We start from the raw sequence: 17632 nt of genomic DNA, 5'->3' as shown, positions 1-17632 counted from the left end.
GTTGTACGTCCATACGTCTGCTGTTGTTATCATCCTATTGTGGAAGACTGGTACACATCTTCTTCTGCAACGAAGTCCAGGTGTCATTAAATTTCACGCCCTCCTCTTTTCTGCTGAAATTCCTCGAGTGTTTTACAATCTCTATGGCCTCTCTGTTTAGCCTTTCATGGTATCCGCTTGTGGCTGCCATTACTTGAGGCTTATCAAAATCAATATGGTAGTCTCCTGGCTGTAAAGCATGTTCCGTAGCAGCTGATCTGTCAATCTCACCTCTTCTACAATTGCCCTTGTGTTCTTTGACCTTTTTTTCTACTACCCACGTATACCTCCCTCACCCACACACACACACACTCACACACACACACACACACACACACACACACACACACATATATATATATATATATATATATATCCTTGGCCAAATTTAGTTGATCTGGTATCTTACGGGTGGATTTGTAGATTACCACGATGTTCCGTCTGTTTTAGGATTTTTGCTATCGGGACGGTAACGTCCGTACTGAAGGGCAGGAAAACTTATGATTTCTGCGGGGTGGTCTTAATCCTTTATTTTACCTCATTGGACGAATAACAGTTCTTGAGCAATGCATTGGTGAGATGTTTTAATCCTGTGTCAAGTGTCTCTGGTTCACAGATTTTCTTTGCCCTATCATCAATGTTTTTCTGGTGCTTCGCTTGTGTAGGGGGATAGCGGTTCCAATCCCGGCGTAGGTAATGGTCTGTGTGTGTGTTTTCGATAAACCGTATGGCCTAAGGTACCATCTTCTTTTTTGAAAACTAGCACATCAACGAAATTTAATCCTCCGCCTGTCTCCTCCTCCACGGTAATCTGAATTTCCATATTAATCCCGTTGAGATGTTTGTGAAAACGACCTCGTTCCTCTCTGCGCGCCTCCACAAAACAAAAGTACCATCCACGTACTGGAGCCAAATATTCGGTTTCTTGTTGGCAGTTTCTAATGCCCGCTCCTCGAAATTTTCCGTAAGGAAATTCCTTGTAACTGAGCTTAAAGGCGCTCCCCATAGCCATGGCATCTGTCTGTTCACAGAATTTACCGTTCCATTTGAACTACTTGGTTGTGAGGACAATATTTAAAAAGGTGTGCAGTATAAGGAAGAAAAATCCGATTCAGCTGTCACAACACCTCTTTGAACGTCATCATAGTAAATTGTGATATCATATCAAAACTTATCTTATCTTATCTTAGAAAATACATTAAGGAAAGGCAAACGTACGTTTCTAGCATTTGTAGACTTAGAGAAGGTGGCAGGGGTAAAATACAGGGAGCGAAAGGCTATTTACTATTTGTACAGAAACCAAATGGCAGTTATAAGAGTCTAGGGGCATGAAAGGGAAGCAGTGGTTGGGAAGGGAGCGAGACATGGTTGTAGCCTATCCTCGATGTTATTCAATCTATATATTGAGGAAACTAATGATGGTCGAATTAGAGAGGATATAAAATGTAGACTGGCAATGGCAAGGAAAGCGTTTCTAAATAAGAGAAATTTGTTAACATGGAGTATAGATTTAAGTTCAAATGGCTCTGAGCACTACGGGACTTAACTTCTGAGGTCATCAGTCACCTAGAACTTAGACCTACTTAAACCTAACTAACCTAAGGACATCACACTCACCCGTGCCTGAGGCAGGATTCGAACCTGCGACCGTTGCGGTGGCGCGGTTTCAGCCCGTAGTGCCTAGAACCGCTCGGCCACCCCGGCCGGCTAGATTTAAGTGTCAGGAAGTCGTTTCTGAAAGTACAGTATTTGTACGGAGTGTAGCCATGTATGGAAGTGAAACGTACGATAAATAGTTTAGACAAGAGAATAGACGCTTTCGAAATGTGGTGCCACAGAAGAATGCTGAAGATTATGTGAGTAGATCACATAACTAATGAGGAGATATTGAATAGAATTGGAGTGAAAAGGAGTTTGTGGCACAACTTGACTAGAAGAAGGGATCGGTTGGTAGGACATTTTCTGAGGCATCAAGGGATCACCAATTTAGTATGGGAGGGAAGCGTGGAGGGCAAAAATGTAGAGGGAGACCAAGAGATGAATACAATAAGCAGATTCAGATGGACGTAGGTTGCAGTAGGTACTGGGAGATGAAGAAGCTTGCACAGGATAGAGTAGCATGGAGAGCTGCATCAAACCAGTCTCTGGACTGAAGACCACAACAACAACAACAACATCAAAACTATTATGTCCTCCGACTGGACCACTATACTGTTTAATTTTTTGATAAAATGTGTCGAATTCTTAAATGTGAAATCCATTCGACCGCGGTATAATAGCCCGGAACATTGTATTAACTGTCAGTAATTAATATTTCACAGGGGATAGGGGGGGGGGAGCAGTGGGCTAAACAGCAACAAACTTTAATCCTAGCCCCTAGCCAGCCAACATGGTTGCAGTCCCCATCGGGTTCCAGTCCCCTTAGGATTTTTTAAATGCCTTCTGGCGAAAACTAGCATTTTTCCTTAAAATGATCCCAATCTGCCCAACTAAGGTACTACTCCGTCCACACTTACCTCAAGGTAGACAAGATGTTGAACTTTAACATACTTTCCTTCCTCCATTCGATGTTCAAGTTCAGACGATTCACAGATCGTTGGTTGAAAGGTAACATTGGTGGACGGTATGCTGGAGCACCAGCCAGATATTTGGCTACACGAGTATGAAAAACTGTCTCGCACCACGAGGTCGTTAATCCGCCACGACAATTCAATTTGACTCTGGCTGTATTTCTGTGCGCAGCACATTAAGCGCTGTCTAGGAGCAGGTAACATCGTTGTAAGACTGTCAGGCAGGTAGACGGACGTCAGCGGCTGCGGTATTCCCTGACAGCCGGCAGGCACTTACAGCGGCGTGAGCCACTCTGCTAAAGGCGCGTGCTTCCGCTTGCTGGATGACTTGCCGCTGTTCTTTCACCAACTCATGCTGCCAGCCGGTGGCCATTGTGCGGTCTACACCAATAAAATACAATGAAAGAGATTGACAGCAGGCTGTTTCACAGGATAATTTTCGCTTTTACCTTCCTCCTATTAATTATCTATATCCACACTCCGCAACCCATTTTGCTGCATGTGATAGAGGGTCCTTCTGGTACCATTATCATATCCTCTCTTGCCTGCTCCTTTCGTGCATGGGTTGTGAGGAAAACGACTCCCGGTATGCGTCGATATGAGTTCCAGTTTCTCTGATGTTTATGGTCGTGGTTACTTCGTGAGTTGTATATGGGAGGAAAAAAGCAAGGGCAAAATACAAGGAACGAAAAGCTATTTGCAGCTTGTACAGAATCCACACGGCAGTTATAAGAGTCGAGGGGCATGAAAGGGAAGCAGTGGTTGAGAAGGGTGTGAGACAGGGTTGTACCTTACCCCCGATGATATTTAACTTGTACACTGAGCAGGCAGTAAAGGAAACCAAATAAAATTTTAGAGTAGGAATTAAAGTTCAAGAAGAAGAGGTAAAAACTTCGCAATTCTGTCAGGGACATCAAAGAACTTGGAAGAGTAGTTAAGCAGAATGGACAGTGTCTTGAAAGGAGGATATAAGATGAAAATCAACAAAAGCAAAATAAGGATAATAAAATGTAGTCGAAATCAGGTGATGCTGAAGGAATTAGATTACGAAACTAGATAGTTAAAGTAGTAGATGAGTTTTGATATTTGGCTAGCAAAATAACTGTTGATGACTGCAGTAGAGAGGATATAAAATTCAGACTGGCAATGACAAGAAAAGCGTTTGTGAAGAAGGGAAACTTTTTTAACATGGAATATAGATTTAAGTGTTATGAAGTCGTCTCTCAAAGTGTTTGTATGAAGTGTAGCCATGTATGGAAGTGAAACAATTTAGGCAAGAAGGGAAGAAAAGCTTTTCAAACGTGGTACTACAGAAGAATTCTGGAGATTAGATGGATAGATCATGTAACTAATGAGAAGATACTGAATAGCATTGGGGAGAAAGGAAATTTGGGCACAACCTGATTAGAAGAAGGGATCAGTTGATGGAAGACATTCTGACATCAAACTACCGCAATTCAGTACTGGAGGGAAGTGTGGAGGGTAAAAATCGTAGGAGGAGATCAAGAGGTGGATACAGAAAGCAGATGTAAATCGCAGTAGTTACTGGGCGATGGAGAGACTCGCACAGGACAGGATAGCATGGACAGCTGCATCAAATATGTCTTCGGTCTGAGGACCACAACAACAACAAATATTACAGAACATACTTCTATTAAATTAATAAGGAAGTCCCAGAGTCGAACTATATGAACATAAATAAAAGAATATATGAAGAAGCAGGACGCAAAATGGTAAAATTTAAGCTCACCGTGGACTGACTACCGTTATAGATGACTTTGATCTTATAATAGCCTGAAAGTTTTACTCATAGATATGTCATTAAATGAAATAGTTACAACAAATGGTACAAAAACGACGCATTTTTGATTAATTATCAATGCACCGGCCTCTTGAAGTGATATAGTTTTATAGCATGCAAGTTATAATACGAAAAGCCTTTAATCGGCAGTATGTTGTTTCCCGTCATTTTATTACTAGAAGTCTAACCAAAAATGATGCATTCTCGAGATGTCGTCAGCGCGTCGGTGCTTTGAAACAGCATTTTTTCCATAGGATGAAAGTAGTAATATACACTAACAGAAAAAATTGTAACACCAAGACGGAGCTGTGCAACGTAAACAAAAGTTGGTAGGAGTATTTCTACATCTGATTGCTGATATCTGTTCAAATTTAGCGACAGTCGCATAATAGTGGTGCTAGTACCGCCACTATGAGGCTGAAAATCTGGTTTGGTTTAAGGGGACCACACCGTGGGTCAGGTCGAAAAAAATCCATTTTCGGTTTTCATCATATTTCGATAGATTAAGGTTTTATTTAAGTACTCTGAAAGGATTTTGCCGAAAAAAATTTTTCGAGCATTTAAAGAGCATTTTCCTACCACGTGTGTTTATGTGCCACGCCCACTTTTCTGTCACCGACTGTCAACCCACCCACTGTAAGCCATATGGAGATGCCATTATTAGCAAAATACAATGCGTAGGCCATGTTTAAAAACGTTTGGGAAAAAGGCTGAGAAAACTAACTGTTGATATGAGAGGAAAAAAATTAGAAGATGGAAAATTGTTGACCGGACATGGTCGGTTAACTGAAATTGAAATAGAAAACTTGCAGATATACTATGGGTAGGTAATTAGGAGAAATAAAGAAAATCTGGAGGCAATGAAGCGAGATGAAACTTCCTGGCAGATTAAAACTGTGTGCCGGACCGAGACTCGAACTCGGGACCTGTAGAGCACTTGCCCGCGAAAGGCAAAGGTCCCGAATTCGAGTCTCGGTCTGGCACACAGTTTTAATCTGCCAGGAAGTTTCATATCAGCGCACCTCCGCTGTAGAGTGAAAATTTCATTCATTAATGAAGAGAGATGTTTGGACCATATTCTTCCATAAGTCCTCTACTGATGATAAGCCATGTCATGGATTGTGTCCATCAGGAGAAAATTCGTGGTGCAAATACAACAGTGCTCAGGCAACTGGAGAATCTTATTCTCACCAGCATTCTCTTCCTGCTGCCGTTATTCGAGCAATTAAACCTATTTTCAGAGTCTTGGCTCATCATGACCTAAGGAAAAGTCTGCATGGGCAGATACAGAACCCAAATGAATGTTTCAACATCATAATTTGGAAACGCCTTCCTAAAACTGTATTTGTAGACATGCGTACAATGAGGAGTTCATGATGCTGTTATTACATTCAATTGTGGTAATATTGGAAAGTGTTGGGTACGGAAAAAGCTGGGAATTAATCCTGATGAAAATATAATCACTGGGCTGCAACATTGCTATAAAATGAGGATAGCCGATACAGACAGGTCTGCATCTAATTGGCCAAGAAAGCAAGACAAACATCCAAGAAGATGAAAAAGAAGCTGGAAGACCTACTAGAGGCCAAAGAAGGGCCATGATATGCAGCAGGACAGTTTTAATTAACTGTAAGCAAAAAATTTCAAAAGTTTTCTCTTTAAAGTCAATTTCCCGCCAACTAAAATTTTCAGTACATATGTCCCATTATATCAGAAACTATCATAGATAAATGAATGAAATTTTCAGAGAATCTGCATAACATAAAAAGCCACCTCAGGTACTACATTCATTAATTCATTAATATTCCCCCATTAGGAAGTTCACAAAAAAATATTTTCTGCAGAAAAACTTAATATTTTTTGTTAATAAATTTATAAAAGTGTTTCTTAAAATCAATAAAATGGGTAAAGTAGATTTTAGTACGGTTGACTCTATTAGCATCATGTAACACACAGTAAAAATATTAAGGTCCTGCATAAAATAGTTTTTTTTCAGAAATGGGTCAAATACTTGCCTAAATTAACATGGGCTAGATAGGCAGGGTGTGGTCCCCTTAAATACACGCTGTAACGGTCGTAAGCGTTAGTTACCTTTGAGACTGGACGTGATGAGTGGATGTTGGTCAAGAATGCCTTTAAGACGAAAATGTCACCATTGTCAACACCTCACTGATTAGAACGATGTCGTGTAATAGCACTAGGAGATGTTGGATGTTCTGTCTGCGATGTTGCAGAAAGACATGGCAGGGATGTAGCCCCTGTACATGATTGCTGGCAGCAGTGGTCACGGGAATGTACTGTCGCAAGAAGACCGGGCTCCGGACGGCCACGTGATAATATCGAAAGGGAAGACAGACGTGTCGCCGTAGGGCTCTGGCACATCGCATCGCTTCTGCAGCAACAATTCGAGCAGCAACTGGTGTCACAGCGACACAACAACGTCGGTTAATTTAAGGATAACTCCGATCCAGACCTGTGACGGGCTTCCCACTGACCCCAAAACCATACCAGCCACCTGCGATTTAAGTGGTGTCAAGCAAGGGATCATTGGAAGGCAGGGTGGAGGTCTGTTGTGTTTTCTGATGAAAGCTGGTTCTGCCTCGGTCCCAGTGGTGACCATGTGTTGGTCACAGGGATGCCGTGTCAGCAGCCTGTCTGCGTGTTGGACACACTGGATGTGCACCCGGGATTGTGATCTGGGGTGCGATTTCGTATGACAGCAGGAGCGCCCTGGTAGTTATCCCACGCGCTCTGACTGCAAATTTGTACGTCAGTCTGGTGATTCGACGTGCTGTGCTACCATTCATGGACAGCATTCGAGGCGTTTTCGCCGCGCGGGGTAGCCGCGCGATCTAGCCGCCTGGCCACGGCCCCCGCGGCTCCTCCCGTCGGACGTTCGAGTCCTCCCTCGGGCATGGGTGTGTGTGTTGTCCTTGCTGTAAGTTAGTTTACGTTAGATTAAGTAGTCTGTAAGCCTAGGGAACGATGACCTCAGCAGTTTGGTCCTATAGGAGCTTACCACAAATTTCCAAAGTGTTTTTCCAACGGAACTAATTATAGAACCATCGTTTTCTCTAAACAAGGCCTTTTACTAACTGTGTGGCAGGTTGTTTCCGTTCAGGCTTACTACACATACTTAGTAAACCATTAATTTTTTAGGGTGTGGAAAAAATTCTGCTACCAGTCACAATAAAAAATTATTTATTCGTCACACGACCCGTTTCGGGCTTTTGCCCGTCGTCAGGTGTTTATACATTGATGTACATGTTTATATTGCTGGAGATCACTGTTTAAATACAAAGAAAATTATTTGCTGATGACTAAACAGATGCAAGGGGAACAATTGTAGGTGGCAAGGCAGCATTTGTCGAAAATATATCTGTACTTACATAAAGATGAAGTATCCTTTTTGTAATTATTCTGTAGTGACAGTTTTTCCACTCAGTTGCACATCTATTACACTCCTGGAAATGGAAAAAAGAACACATTGACACCGGTGTGTCAGACCCACCATACTTGCTCCGGACACTGCGAGAGGGCTGTACAAGCAATGATCACACGCACGGCACAGCGGACACACCAGGAACCGCGGTGTTGGCCGTCGAATGGCGCTAGCTGCGCAGCATTTGTGCACCGCCGCCGTCAGTGTCAGCCAGTTTGCCGTGGCATACGGAGCTCCATCGCAGTCTTTAACATTGGTAGCATGCCGCGACAGCGTGGACGTGAACCGTATGTGCAGTTGACGGACTTTGAGCGAGGGCGTATAGTGGGCATGCGGGAGGCCGGGTGGACGTACCGCCGAATTGCTCAGCACGTGGGGCGTGAGGTCTCCACAGTACATCGATGTTGTCGCCAGTGGTCGGCGGATGGTGCACGTGCCCGTCGACCTGGGACCGGACCGCAGCGACGCACGGATGCACGCCAAGACCGTAGGATTCTACGCAGTGCCGTAGGGGACCGCACCGCCACTTCCCAGCAAATTAGGGACACTGTTGCTCCTGGGGTATCGGCGAGGACCATTCGCAACCGTCTCCATGAAGCTGGGCTACGGTCCCGCACACTGTTAGGCCGTCTTCCGCTCACGCCCCAACATCGTGCAGCCCGCCTCCAGTGGTGTCGCGACAGGCGTGAATGGAGGGACGAATGGAGACGTGTCGTCTTCAGCAATGAGAGTCGCTTCTGCCTTGGTGCCAATGATGGTCGTATGCGTGTTTGGCGCCGTGCAGGTGAGCGCCACAATCAGGACTGCATACGACCGAGGCACACAGGGCCAACACCCGGCATCATGGTGTGGGGAGCGATCTCCTACACTGGCCGTACGCCACTGGTGATCGTCGAGGGGACACTGAATAGTGCACGGTACATCCAAACCGTCATCGAACCCATCGTTCTACCATTCCTAGACCGGCAAGGGAACTTGCTGTTCCAACAGGACAATGCACGTCCGCATGTATCCCGTGCCACCCAACGTGCTCTAGAAGGTGTAAGTCAACTACCCTGGCCAGCAAGATCTCCGGATCTGTCCCCCATTGAGCATGTTTGGGACTGGATGAAGCGTCGTCTCACGCGGTCTGCACGTCCAGCACGAACGCTGGTCCAACTGAGGCGCCAGGTGGAAATGGCATGGCAAGCCGTTCCACAGGACTACATCCAGCATCTCTACGATCGTCTCCATGGGAGAATGGCAGCCTGCATTGCTGCGAAAGGTGGATATACACTGTACTAGTGCCGACATTGTGCATGCTCTGTTGCCTGTGTCTATGTGCCTGTGGTTCTGTAAGTGTGATCATATGATGTATCTGACCCCAGGAATGTGTCAATAAAGTTTCCCCTTCCTGGGACAATGAATTCACGGTGTTCTTATTTCAATTTCCAGGAGTGTATTTTCACGCCCATGTTTCAGTTTAAAATTTAGCTGCGTATGTGACGAATAAATAATCTTTTATTATGACTGGTAGCGCAATTTTTTCTACACCCTATAATGGAAACGCTCGCCCACATAACGCTGTTGTAACTCAACATGCGCTGTAGAGGGTCGACATGTTGGCAGCTGGATCACCAGATCAGTTCCAGTCGAGCACGCACGGGACATCATCGACGACAACTCCAGTGTGTTCCTCAAACAGCATTAACCATCTCCGTAATGGGCGTCATCGGACGACAATTTCAGCGTGTTCCACAGACAACATTAACCATCCCCGAACTGACGGACCGAGTCCAACAGGCATGGAACTCCAGCCTACAAACAGACATCCTGCATTTGTACAACACAATTCATGCACATCTGCATGCATACATTCGATATTCTGGCGGTAATACCGGTAATCAGTGTACCAGCATTTTACGTTTTCAATGGCATTGCTCGTATGTACATTAACCTGTGATGTCTAATGTTAATCACCCAAATACGTTAAGTAGAGAAATGTTTTTCCGAAATTTCATCACTTTACATTAATTACTTTTTGTTGTTGCGATTTTTTCACGTCTATGTAAAAACCAAGGAATATGTTCTCTAATTGCAAACCTAAGTCGAAACAAGGCCCCGGGAGTAGACAACATTCCATTAGAACTACTGACAGCCTTGGGAGAGCCAGTCCTGACAAAACTCTACCATCTGGTGAGCAAGATGTATGAGACAGGCGAAATACCCTCAGACTTCAAGAAGAATATAGTAATTCGAATCCCAAAGAAATCAGGTGTTGACAGATGTGAAAATTACCGAACTATCAGTTTAATAAGTCACAGCTGCAAAATACTAATGCGAATTCTTTACAGACGAATGGAAAAACTGGCAGAAGCCGACCTCGGGGAAGATCAGTTTGGATTCCGTAGAAATGTTGGAACACGTGAGGCAATACTGACTCTACGACTTATCTTAGAAGAAAGATTAAGGAAAGGCAAACCTACGTTTCTAGCATTTGTAGACTTAGAGAAAGCTTTTGACAATGTTGACTGGAATACTCTCTTTCAAATTTTGAAGGTGGCAGAGGTAAAATACAGGAAGCGAAAGGCTATTTACAAATTGTACAGAAATCAGATGGCAGTTATAAGAGTCGAGGGGCATGAAAGGGAAGCAGTGGCAGAGAAGGGAGTGAGACAGGGTTGTAGCTTATCCCCGATGCTATCCAATCTGTATATTGAGCAAGCAGTAAAGGAAACAAAAGAAGAGTTCGGAGTAGGCATTAAAATCCATGGAGAAGAAATAAAAACTCTGAGGTTCGCCGATGACATTGTAATTCTGTCAGAGACAGAAAAGGACTTGGAAGAGCAGTTGAACGGAATGGACAGTGTCTTGAAAGGAGGGTATAAGATGAACATCAACAAAACCAAAACAAGGATAATGGAATGTAGTCGAATTAAGTCGGGTGATGCTGAGGGAATTAGATTAGGAAATGAGACACTTAAAGTAGTAAAGGAGTTTTGCTATTTGGGGAGCAAAATAACTGTTGATGGTCGAAGTAGAGAGGATATAAAATGCAGACTTGCAATGGCAAGGAAAGCGTTTCTCAAGAAGAGAAATTTGTTAACATCGAGTATTGATTTAAGTGTCAGGAAGTCGTTTCTGAAAGTATTTGTATGGAGTGTAGCCATGTATGGAAGTGAAACATGGACGATAAATAGTTTAGACAAGAAGAGAAAAGAAGCTTTCGAAATGTGGTGCTACAGAAGACTGCTGAAGATTAGATGGGTAAATCACATAACTAATGAGGAGGTATTGAATAGAATTGGGGAGAAGGGGAGTTTGTGGCACGACTAGAAGAAGGGTAGGACATGTTCTGAGGCATCAAGGGATCACCAATGTAGAACTGGAGGGCAGCGTGGAGGGTAAAAATCGTAGAGGGAGACCAAGAGATGAATACACTAAGCAGATTCAGAAGGAAGTAGGCTGCAGTAGGTACTGGGAGATGAAGAAGCTAGCACAGGATAGAGTAGCATGGAGAGCTGCATCAAACCAGTCTCAGGACTGAAGATCACAACAACAAACACTGTAAACGACGTAATCCATCTTGACGCCAGCTAAATTGTGACGTAGCAAGAGGTCTTGCATCCCACTGGCCACCTGCCGGTACATGGAGCAAAAATCTGACGCATTGGTTCTGCTCCGGAAAGTGAAACCCCAGCCCCAGCTCCACGTCCCCGTTCTCTTCCACATCTCGCGTGTGGACGGCGCGAGGGGGCGGGCCTCGTCGTTGTGGAAGTGCGTGCGCAGTGGGCTCGGCAGCGACTGTTGTGCGCGCGCCAATTACTGGCGCTGCCCCCGCCGAGCAGCCGGCAATTGGCCCAAACGACGCGCGGCGCGATCCCCGTATCTCGCCGCGGTCAGCCGGCCTCGCCGCTGGTCTCCAGTTACCGACCGCATCTGTAGGAGGAACCTGCCGGACGCGCCTACCCACAGATACGTGTGTCCCCCTTGTCGCACTGCTTATGGCTTTGCACTCGTTCTTATTTTTTTTTCTTTATTGTATTTCGATTCCCCCCGAAGGGGGCGGGCTGACAGCAGCTTAGTATGCCGCTCTTCAGCCTAGAGACTTTGTTTTAAAAAAGGAGAAGATAATATATAATAAAAAACAGGCGACAAAATCGGAGACAAAGGGTAACAAGGCGAAAAAAATCGTGGAACTGAAAACAGAGAACAAAGGGATGATAATGCTAATAAAATACATGTGAAGCAGACAGGTAAAATAATACAGACAATTAAAAAACACGGTGACAGTCTGGTTTCTGTTCGCAAAAGACATAAAATTCACACCCAGCGGCAGCACGGTTTCTGTCCGCGACATGGGATAAGACGAAACAGCACTGAACAGTCACTGAAACACTGCACTAAAATATGACAGACCACAGCTGAGAGCAGGTGGGGGGGAACTGGTCAGATGATGGGAAAATAAAAAAGGGGGAAGGTGAGGAAAAACGAACGGGGGGAGGGGGGGAAGGAGCCAATGGAGGATGAGGACCCATAAGAGGGGTGGGGGGTGCTGGGCAGAAGCGACAGGGAGAGGGGAAGGCAGAGGACGGGAAGACAAAAAGACTCGGGGGAGGGGGGAGAAGAACGGTAGGGAGAGGTTAGGAGGGGAGAAATACAGGATGGAAGGGGGGAGCCCAGGGAAAGGATGGAGGAAAGGAGGGGGGGTGAGGATCAGAGTGGACAGGAGGGATAAATGGAGGGAGAGAGGGCATCATCCGGGAGGCGGAGTTGATGGAAGCCACCTTGGGAAAGGAGATGAAGGGTGTAGAGATGGAGGGTAGGGGGGACACAACAGTGAAGACGCGGCAGGGGGCGGGGATGGGAGAGGAGAGGAGCAACCAGGGGGTCTCGTTCTTACTTGGGGCCCACGTCAAATACGGAGCCTGCAACGGACTTGTGACGTCACACTAGTCGGATTGTCCGCCACACGTCGTGAACGTTCCGCTCCGTGCAGGGCCCACAGAAAATCAACATGTAATTCAAAAGGTATCCACTAAAGGTCTCAGCTTTGTCGTGTGCTACCGAGATCTTCCATGCATTTAAACATTCAATCAAAAATCATTAAAGGTGTCTGAAATACATTGCCAGAAAAAATTAGTACATTTTAGAGTTTTCCAATTCACTCAAGATTTCTTGTAGCAGCAGTACATATGGAGTACATGAAATGAGTGCATCTGTAGATCAATAGCAAATTGATCCATGCTGAAACAACCACATTAATATGTTTTTGTACGTCCACCCTTTTAGCAGGACGTCTTGGGGACGACGGCTGTTTACTATCGTGACAAAAAATAAAAACACCTACAGCCGTCCTTATGATTTTATTTTACTTTGTCACTACCAGTTTCGACGCTTGATTGCGTCATCTTCAGGCTGTTTTGATGCGGTACAGGTTGATACGATCTCCATGCATAACCCATCAGTTACCAGCATTACTGGATTCGCAGATAATGTGTCAGCACTCCAACCATCAACTGTCAACTGCATGGGGATCGTATCAACATGTACCGCATCGAATCAGCTTGAATATGACGCAATGAAGCGTCGAAACTGGTAGCGACAAAATAAAATCACAAGGACGGCTGTAGGTGTTTTTATTTTTTGTCACATTGGTATGTGATGCAGCTTCCATTGGCGGCACTAGAGTCGCTGACTCTGGCATTCAGTCGATTGTAGAGATGGGGAATACTGTCCGAGGATTCGTTATTCTACGCCTGTTCGACCTATCCACGTAGTTCTACAAAAGTTATTGGTTGACGAATCACATGAGTCTCTTCTCTCCCATCACATCCTACACTTCCTCAATTGGAAACAAATCCAGAGATTGTGCTGGCCGTGGAAGTTTCTGCACGTCTTGCAAAGGACGTTGAGTTTGACGGAAAGTGTGTAGACGAACATCATCCTGTTGGAACAATACATCACTTTCCTGTTGCAAGAACGCCAAAAGAATGGGTCTCACAAGATTTTGCACGTACCGAGCGCTGGTTAGCTCACGTAGCTTATCACACCCCGGACCATAAGGCGTGGGGTGACGCCACTGTGTCTTGGACGAATGCACTCCACGAGACAGCACTCCCAAGGTATGTGTCGTACACGCAAATTACCATCCCTTGCGTGGAGGCAGCATCTCTTTTCATCGGTGAAGACCACAGTGCGCCATTCCAAGTGATTCTCTGACAGCACTGGACGAGATGTGCATGTTGATGCTGTGACATGAATGGAAGACAGCTAGAGACGAGCGTTCCTGTAGTCCCATTGCCAATAACCGGTTCACAACAGTTCGTGCTGACACGCCTGGGCTCACAAGTCCTCTTATCTGTGCTGTGGTAGCCGTACGATCTGCCACTGCTGTCCTTACAATAAGACGATCCAGGTAGACGTCTGTGTTGCGTGAACGTCCAAAAAATCGTCCAAGTGTGTAAGGATGTTCACGTGACTTTCCCCGAAAAAACCATCCTGCCACTCGAAAGGCCACAACTAGAGCCCTTTCAAATTCTCTCAGTTGGCTGTAGGAAGCACAAGTGCTCCTCAGTGGCATGACTGCCTGGTTGCACCACACTGGGACTTTCGGCTGTGAGCATTTCCTGTTAAATGGTGGACACAGATGGCCGCTATCTGCTGTCGGACGACGTTGAAACCATTATCAGAACATCTATTATCTCCCAGGTGGCATATACCGTCATCGAAGTCGTCTTTAATCAAAGTAGTCTTTCCAGGCGTACTAATTGTTTTCCTAGTAGTGTTGTTACTCGCTCCCCGCCGAAGACATCTGTTGCAACTCGTAAGACCTGTAGTGTCAGGTCCTGTGACGTACCCACCAGGGCCAGTCTTTCTCGTGGGCTTGTTGTCATTGTCTTGCAGTCGCCATTTTGGTTTTCCGCGGTCTCCGTAACATTCCAGAAGAGGACTTGTATCCCTCCTTGAGCAACGCCACGACTGACCCCTCTCCGAACTAGGGATCATTCACCAATAACCCTGATGTGAACAGGACGTTAAAAGCAGCTTATTTATCTCTATATCTGTACTCCACAAGCAACCTTATGATATGTGGCAGAGAGTACTTTGCGTATCACTCCTCTCTTTCCTTCTCCAGTCGCCTATGCCGAGCGGGAAAAAAGACAGTTGGTAAACCTCCGTGTGAGCTCGAACCTTTCTAATTTTAGCTTCATGGTCATTTCACGAGATGCAGGGAAACTGCCCCAAAACGACAGAGCCTGATAAAATGATATACCTCGTATTTCTTGTTACTGCCACAAAGTCAGCATATCAGAGACGGTGAGTCGGTTTGCTTAGACCAGGGGTGTCCAAACCGCGTCCCGTGGTCCATTTGAGGCCCAAAGCAAGTGTCAGTGCGGCCCAAGAAGTAAGCGTTATCACACGGTCAGTAAGAAAAATCCATAAAATTCCATTTATATGAAGTTATGATAAATTGAATATTTTCAGTTTGGAAGTCCCACCACGCGATGCTACTTTCTTATTGGTCCATTCCGTTCTTAACATTGCCGTCCGTGCTATACTTGAACCTCCAGAATCCCTTTCTTATAACCGACCGGTCCGTCAGACGCGCTCCTCTGTTATCTTACAACTACTTCAGTTCCAGCTGCGAAATTAGAGATTTTGAGACGTATAATGAAATTAATTTATGGAAATACAAGGAAATTCAGTGATATTTCTGTACAGTTGTGATAAAGAACCTTTTTCATCGTAATTAGAAGTTAGAAATCTTCATGAGGATTGCAATTACTGTCAATGTTTGGTATCTATCAGTACCGTAATTCTGTTGTAAAAGGTCTAATTTCATATTCTATCCATTGCTACAAAAAAATCACGTTATGACATTAACGTCTCTATAACGAGCTTTCACGAAATCCATTAACTGTCATGTGTAATTTCTACCACAACAGATGATCGCTACAAATCAGAATGTCTTAGTACTGCTGGAATCGCGGAAGCTTCTTCCCTTGCCCTTCGCCACCCCGCAGCGGTCGTCATACTCATTGCCCTCGCACCCCACCCACATAAGACAAAGTTCTTTACAGCGTCGTTTATCAGATGGATTGCATAGAGTTGCAGTGTGACATCCAGCTAAAAAAAATTGATCAAGTTTCTTTATTGGAGTTTTAAAAATAATACCTGCCCAGAGATAAATATCACTTGCTGCACAGTCAAGTATTACATATGTCATCTTTGTCTGTAGGCATGTCCATTTGTGAACAGTTATTTTCAAGAATACAACACACAAAGAGTAAAAACAGAACCAAAATCTCAGACGAACACCATTAGAACACCCTGCGAATTGCAACAGCTTCGATCAAACCTGACACTGAAACAATAGTTTCCTAAATTCAAAGTCAAATGTCACATTTATTCTACGATATTTAATTACTCATATATAAAATTATTAATGAATTCTCATATATAAAATGTCAAATTAACTCCATAATGCTGTTTTAGACTAAAGAACAACAAATTAATAAATTCTAAATTACTTAAATGAGTTAACTGAATACCGCCGACCATATCTTCTTTTCCCAGCAGTTGGTTAGTTATTGTTAATATTTAGTATATTTTGTGAGACCCAAAAATACTCGTCTTCATCCAGTGCGGCCCAGGTATACTAAAAGGTTGGACTCCCCTGGCTTAGGGGCTTACATGTTACACGAACAATCCGTGCACATCGGGTTTTGGAAGTCTCCTGTTGCATTCTACGCCTGGATCACTTGATTTATAATTTTTGTGCATAGGTATATTATTTTATCCTCAATCACAGTTTATGCCTCCTGTCTTTCCATTCGTGTCTGTTTATGCTAGTATAATATGTAGTTCATTGCTATTATTATTTCGCTAATAATGGTTGGAAATTGTTAGAGAATCAGTAATCGCCAGTCATGGATTGGGAGGGCATGCAGAAGGGTATTCGTGCAGTTAATAAGAAGCACATGGGCTGATAGCCGGCCTCAGAAATGTTCGGAGTTCCTCAGTCTGTTTTAAGGAGACACAAGCAAGAAGAAGCCAGTTGTAGGGGATGATAAATGTTTATTTCGGTTCCAGGAAACACTTCCAACATAGCTAGAAAACTGAAATATTACAGCACATTAAAGACCTTGAATCCAAGCTATTTCGACTTTCATTGAATAATGTAAGGAAACTGGCATTTGAGTTACCCAAGAGGAATGATATTGGCAATTGTTGCATAAAAACAGACATTGATGGTAGGTAAATGCCGGTTTAATTTAACCAAACAAACAATAAGCATTTAATAGCCTACAAGACGAAAGAGTATGCCATTTTGGCCAACGACTTTCATGACATGACATTGTGTGAGATTTCTAATAATACATTGTAATAATAATAAAAAGTATACTACTTTTATTTCATGAACCACTGTGCAGTTAATATTTTTAGTGTTAAATTACAAAAATAAAGCTTACAGCTCAACAAATGTACCGATAGTAGAATTTATTCCCTTATGGTGTGCCCTGTGTAGAGGGAAGCAATATCGGTTGTCATAGTGTCGGAGCTGCAACACGATTGTATGCTAGGCTGGTCGATTCAGGATGGTGTGCAGGACGTTGGGTTTGTACTACCAGTCTTTCAGCAGTCGTGGAATCAGAAATGCTCCATTAGCAACTAGAGAGAAAATACTGAGATAGTTGTACAACGGCTGTTAGCAGTGACTCAGAAGTGTGATCATGCATCGACCCCGCGGCCCTCTGCATCGGACGGCATTGTTGTTACAACGGCAGTAACTTCTCC

This window comes from Schistocerca piceifrons, chromosome 1, assembly GCF_021461385.2.
Source record: "Schistocerca piceifrons isolate TAMUIC-IGC-003096 chromosome 1, iqSchPice1.1, whole genome shotgun sequence".
Taxonomy (NCBI): domain Eukaryota; kingdom Metazoa; phylum Arthropoda; class Insecta; order Orthoptera; family Acrididae; genus Schistocerca; species Schistocerca piceifrons.
The sequence above is the reverse complement of the archived record's forward strand: the minus strand, read 5'-3'. Positions refer to the sequence as shown.